At 33.0% G+C, this 6583-nt stretch overlaps 1 long non-coding RNA gene across 1 annotated transcript; it reads right to left on the bottom strand.

Annotated features, from left to right (window-relative positions):
• Positions 1–715: 715 nt before the first annotated feature.
• On the bottom strand, positions 716–3348 carry LOC130666594 (uncharacterized). The gene is made up of 4 exons (XR_008989711.1): positions 3150–3348; positions 1525–2025; positions 1355–1390; positions 716–1275 (listed from the first exon to the last, which is right to left on the bottom strand). It is a non-coding gene; the product is annotated as an uncharacterized LOC130666594 (long non-coding RNA).
• Between the last annotated feature and the right edge of the window lie 3235 nt (positions 3349–6583).

Here is a 6583-nt window from a genome sequence, read left to right as displayed (position 1 = left end):
TGAACATGCTTAGTAGTTTTTTTTATTTAAAAAATAAATATATTTTAGTCACATCACTTTACCGTAAACTCATTATAACAAAATATTTCTTTATTTTTCATTAATCGATTAATTAAAACCATAAACTTGTAATTAACATATGATATATGATATATTTTAAATGGCACAGATACAAGTATACTCAAAACTTCTTTACTCAGGCCGGAAAGCTGCATCTTCATTCAACGACATCTATACTCAATTACAACTCTACTCCATAATTTTCTGAATCGGCTTTACTCTATACCATGTTTACTCATTGACAACTTTATTCAACGACATCTTTACTCCGTTTTCTACAGATAAAGAAGATTGTCGATAAACAAGAAAAACATTGGTTAATGTCATTCTGAATGTTGATAAAAAAGAAAAACATTTGTTTGTGTCATTCTGAATGTCGATAATGAAAAAAACTAAGAGCGCTGATCTTTTGTTACATAAATAAAACTTATGACTTACTGATTTTAAAATTTTTTTTTTAAATAATATTAGAAGTTTCCATCAAATTTACTCCAACTAGATTTTTTCTTAAATATACCGATTTATTTATAAATATCGTTTTTTAATCATTTTAAGACACATTATTCATTTAATTATTTGTTTATTACTAAAATTACATTTAAATTTTTTTCAGAAAGTTATAAAAGTTTAGCAACAATTTTTTTTTTTAAGCACAAATAAACAGAAAATTATAAAAAAAATATTTTTTGTTAGGATAAGGTTGCATAAAAGAAGAAAGCTTATTTTTCAATATAAATTAAATAAAAAACATAGAAACAAATTTTTCCATTAAAAAAAAATATGTATGAAGGAAAATTATTCTGCCTTAGCCAAAATTTCCTATTTCAGTGAATAATGTGGGAGCTTTTGGACACGGTTTAGGCTTTCTTTTTAAGGCACTTATGAAGAAAAATAGAATAAAAAATAAATTATCCAATCACGGAATATGAACTCGAATAAAATCCGAGACTGGTTGCTTGCACATAGGACAAGGAATTTTATAATTCGTGATACGTGACGCTCGTTCACTGTGTGCTCTTATCAGTTTGAATTTGCATTCGAAACACAAGCACTGATGCCCACAAGGACAACACGCTATGACCGGACGGTTGGTAACACATGAACTGCAAGTTGGATCGCTGTCTGATGCAACTGTATCATGAAACTGCACCCCTTCGGCACTTGCGTGGATCCAAGGCCCTTCTTCAGGTTCATCAATCAAAATAAGTTCATTTGCTGTAATCAAAATAAGTATTTTATATAAAATTACTCAAGATGCTCCGTACATACTTAAAAAATTGTCTGAATTAATTACCATAATGGTCATCATCATCATCATCGTCAATTAAAACTGTAAAGTAAAATAAAATAATTGAATATATATATTTCTGACGAATTATAAGTCTCAAATTGATATACATTTATAAATATAAATGTTGATCACAAAAACTAAAAACATATTTTTTATATGGAATCAATATTTACTTTTATCTTGCTCATTTCTATTATTTACTGCGGGCCTTATTGCAGATTCTGCGGTCCCTCGTGACTGCGATTAATTTTCTTCTACAGCTGCCAGTGCTTGTACACTCGCATTATCTGTGGGATGTTGTACAGTCCTGGTAACCTGTTGTACACTCGCATTATCTGTGGGGTGTTGTACAGTACTGGTATCATGTTGTACACTCGCATTATCTGTGGGGTGTTGTACAGTCCTGGTAACCTGTTGTACACTCGCATTATCTGTGGGGTGTTGTACAGTACTGGTATCATGTGGTACACTCGCATTATCTGTGGGGTGTTGTACAGTCCTGGTATCATGTTGTACACTCGCATTATCTGTGGAGTTTTATACAGTCCTGGTAACCTGTTGTACACTCGCATTATCTGTGGGGTGTTGTACAGTACTGGTATCATGTTGTACAGGAAAATCCCGCACGTCACTCGGAATTAGTTCTCCGGCTGTAGTTAAATCATCGTATAAGTCTGAAAAATTACAATCAATGTTAAATAAAATATCAATTAATACTTACTAATGCTATATATAATCACAGGTGATATATATATATATATATATATATATATATATATATATATATATATATTGAGACAATGTGAATTGTCATCTTCTCCCTCAGCCTTGCGGTTCCCATTTTTCCGTCTCGTTGCCGTCTGAAACCATCTAAAGCTAGAGTCATAGTGCCATGGTCACATGACTAATTATCACCTCAACGCATGACCGTGAGGGGAAGTGGGGAGCGAGCCCAAAAACTCAGCCTTAAGACCCTACGGTGATTGAACTTCACTTCAATCCTGGATAAATTAGCGATAAGACGTATAATTTAGTTTTCCTGTCATATACTAGCAATTTATTTGCGACTTTGTTAATACGGATAACTACTTTGTAAATCGGGAAATTAACTTGCGTTATAGTTGTATTACTGGCAATTCTCTTGCGACATACTTTACTGTCCAAGTTTACTGATTATTATAAACAAAGTCAGTTCAATTAAATATTACTGTACGTTACCGGCGATATACTCGCAATATAAAATTATACTGTGCCACGCATCTGTCTACATTATATCCAGCGCTTGCACTTTCTTGTAAGTAATTGTTATAATTATAATTGGCAATAAACAATCATTGCAATTGTTAATCATTCACTGCATCTATTATCTGTTTATCCTATTCATTTCCTATTTTACTGTTAAGATTATCGAATAGTCTGATAAAATAAATATTAATTAAGTTACAAATAGTAATTTGACCATCAATAAGAATATTCTATAATTTTATAAGCCGTGAGGTAAGTTGATAAGTTTTCTCATACGTTGCCGAGTTTGAATAAGTGCGGGTCTTTGCTTTGCAAGAACCCCAGCCCACTGCTCTGTCCAAGTAAAATAAAATTTGTTAGAGGCCAGCCTAAGCCAGGGTTCAACCCGCGAATTCTGGTGGCTGCTGGTAAAATCGCGAAGACGATTTCGAAGACAATTCTAAAAAAAAAGACTATTTTGTTTACTTAAATTTATTATACTCGGTTTTTTGTTTTTAATATATTATATTTACTTATTTATTTATTTATTAGAATACCAACTAAATGTACTTACCCGAGCAATGTGGATCCAGGAACCTTTACGCTGAACCCCTGGCATTGACTCACGTACTGACCTTAATAAGAGTGGATCAAAATCACCAACAACAAACCTCAAGTTCTTTAAAACACTAGGTCTTTGCACAATGATCCATTCCCAGACGGAATTCAACAATGACAATGATTTAGACTGGCACAATACCGTTAAAGCTAAAATTCCCTGTAAAAATTAAATATTAGTTTGACATGGCGTAAATAAAACTACTAATCTTAACGTAAGTTATTATATATTTACCCTGTTCCTCTGACGTAAGATGATGCTAAGTGAAAGACTATAGCTCTGGGTAGTTGTGGCACGCACTAGAATAAAAAAAAATCAAAATCACAAAAATTGGTGCAGCAACAGGATTGTCATGTAACAGCAACAGGTCACATCCTGTGGGAGCAACAGGATAAGGTACAAGTTTTATATACCAAAATTTTTTTTGGCAGTGTAATAAAGTTCTAAAACTTGAAAAAAAAAAAAATTTAATTTAAAAATTTGAATTTATTTTTCGAAGTTTCGAATTTTATTATACTGACAAAAAAAAATTGGTATGTAAAACTTGTACCTTATCCTATTGCTGCAACAGGATTTTTTCTGTTGCTCCCACAGGACTGCGTCCTATTGCAGCGCCTAATTTTTTTTTTCTTTCGTGTGAAATCATAAAAATTGTAATTTTTTTTTTACCTGGAAAGTTAAATCCACATGCCATTCATTTGCTTGACTAAGTTTTTCCAACATGAGATTATTTCCAAAAATGTGAGCTACTTCATCATCGTTGGATCTTACCTTCTCCCAAATAGATTCTTTCAATCTGTTCGTAGGTAAGAAAGAGTAGTCCTAATTCCGTAAATGACGTTGGTAGAGATGGATTCTGACTGCGCAATTGTGATTGCATTGAGCCACGATGGGTGTAATCACTGTAAATAATAGAAATTAAATAAGAAGAATAAAATGAGATCTTTATAATAATATAAATTACTTAATCCCAGAAAAGCTGACGGTGCTATCTTCCCTTGAAGGAACTGGAGCTCTGCTGGTTGACGGTATAGCATGGTGACGATCTCTTCTCAATGGCAAATCATGATTACGAGGCGGCAATTTGACGAGATTACGGGGAAACAATACGTTGTTTATGGTAGAACTGTGAGGTTCATGGTTGTGATTCCCAATCATTAACACCTCTCCACTCCTTAAACGCCATAATTTCACGTTGCATCGTCGCACCGAACGAAATTCCACACATAAAAACCGCTGGCGATTTAATTGGTTGTGTCGTGTGTCTAAATAAAAATAGTGACCATCATGTAACATCCTACGAAGTGATCCCACTTCCATAATGAATCAATCTGAAAAATATTATAAAATCATAAGATTATAAAGTTTTGATAAATTAGTATTCTGATCGATTTTAAGAACTTGTAATTAAAATGAAAATAACTATAAAACAATGCGGAATTTTGGAAAACTCTATTATAGATAAATTGTAAGAAATAACATTACCTACAAAAAATATCCTATCACATATTCTGATAAGTTTGATAGTTTCACCGGAAAAATAAGAAAAATCTCAAAATTTACTATAAATTTGACTTCTAGCTCAGATAACTTTTGAACGAATGGACTTATCACAAAATGATAAGAGACTTTATTTGTGGAGCATCCGATTCCCTACAAAATAAAGTCTGCAGATTTTTTCTACGACACATCATTAACTAGTTAAACTGTAGTTATCGATGAAAAACTTTCTCCAAGTAGCAAAGCTTACGCTTGCTGCGACACGTACTAGCATACAAAAGGGCAGACGAATTTTCACAAAAACTAAACATGCATAATACATTAATAATATACAGCAATACAGATATACTAGAAATACATATATATGAATATATATATATATATATATTAGGGTGCTTTTATTTTTGCGACTATTTTTTTTTTCCGCTCCCATCCCGAAATTTTGTTGAAAATACCCCCAAAAAAATTCCCTGAGAGTTTGAGCCCTTAATATTAATATTAAGTACTCGACCACAGCGTGTGAAGATTTCCTATTTAAAATACACGTAAACTTGGGTTTTTATTTTTTAAACTTCTATAACTCCGCGGCATTTTATGATATCATCTCGCCCAAAGTCACGATTTTCTCAGAATTAAATGCTCTACAAAAGTGCCCATGGTCGCGAAGTCGTAACTCATACAGGTGGGGTAGTACGAACCGCTAAACTGAATTTTTTCATAGGATTCTTGTTTTTTCTCTCAACAACAAGACCTACAGAAAAAATGTGAATGATCATTTAATAGGAAATTCAATTCTCTACAAAAAAGGTCCTTAGCACCGAATCACTCAGATTGATATTTTCTGAGATATTAGTCAAATAAAAAATCAATATTTTGTAAGATTTGATTCGACATTTTATGGAATTCAATGCTACGTAAACTTCAATAATTAATATCTCAAAAAATATCAATCTGAGTGATTCGGTGCTAAAGACCTTTTTTGTAGGAAATTAAATTTCCTATAAAGTTGTCATTTGCATTTTTTCTGTAGGTCTTGTTGTTAATGAGATAATGAGAGAAAAAACAAGAATTCTATGGAAAAATTCAGTTTAGCGGTCCGTACTACCCCACCTATATGAGTTACGACTTCGCGACCATAGGCACTTTTGTAGAGCATTTAATTCTGCGAAAATCCCGGCCTTGGGCGAGATGATATAATAAAATGCCGTGGAGTTATAGAAGTTTAAAAAATAAAAACCCAAGTTTACGTGTAGTTTAAATGGGAAATCTTCACACGCTGTGGTCGAGTACTTAATGTTAATATTAAGGGCTCAAACTCTCAGGGAATTTTTTTGGGGGTATTTCCAACAAAATTTCGGGATGGGAGCGAAAAAAAAAATCGGTCTGTCAGTTGACCCTGCGGGCCAGCCCCAAAACTTCCCGCTGTTTTCGAGCTCGTTGAGCTCGAAAACATTATTGTGAATACATTTTCGAGCTCTTCGAGCTCGCAAATACTTTTGTATGCCATTGTTTTGTAAAAAACCATTTTTTAGCATTTCCTTCTCCCACGATATCTCGCGAACGAATTAACCGATTTTGATGGTTGAGGTGGCAATCGACGCGTTTTATCAAGTTCTAAAGCTGATCAAATTTTGAAATTGATTTATTTAGCCGTTTTTGAGAAATTTCAAAAAAACCAAGGAAAAAATTTTTTTTGAATTCTTTCGTCAACGGTTTCTCTTCAACGAATGAACCGATTTTGATGGTTGAGGTGGCATTCGACGCGGCTTATAGAGTTTTAGAGCTGATTAGATTTTGGAATCAATCCATCGAGCAAATTAAAAGTTATCCAAATAAAACATTTTCGAAAAAATTTTATTTTTGAAATATCTCTGAACGCACCCTACCGA

Source organism: Microplitis mediator, chromosome 4 (genome assembly GCF_029852145.1).
Source record: "Microplitis mediator isolate UGA2020A chromosome 4, iyMicMedi2.1, whole genome shotgun sequence".
Classification (NCBI taxonomy): domain Eukaryota; kingdom Metazoa; phylum Arthropoda; class Insecta; order Hymenoptera; family Braconidae; genus Microplitis; species Microplitis mediator.
Note: the sequence above shows the minus strand (reverse complement) of the source record. Positions and strands in the feature narration are given on the sequence as shown.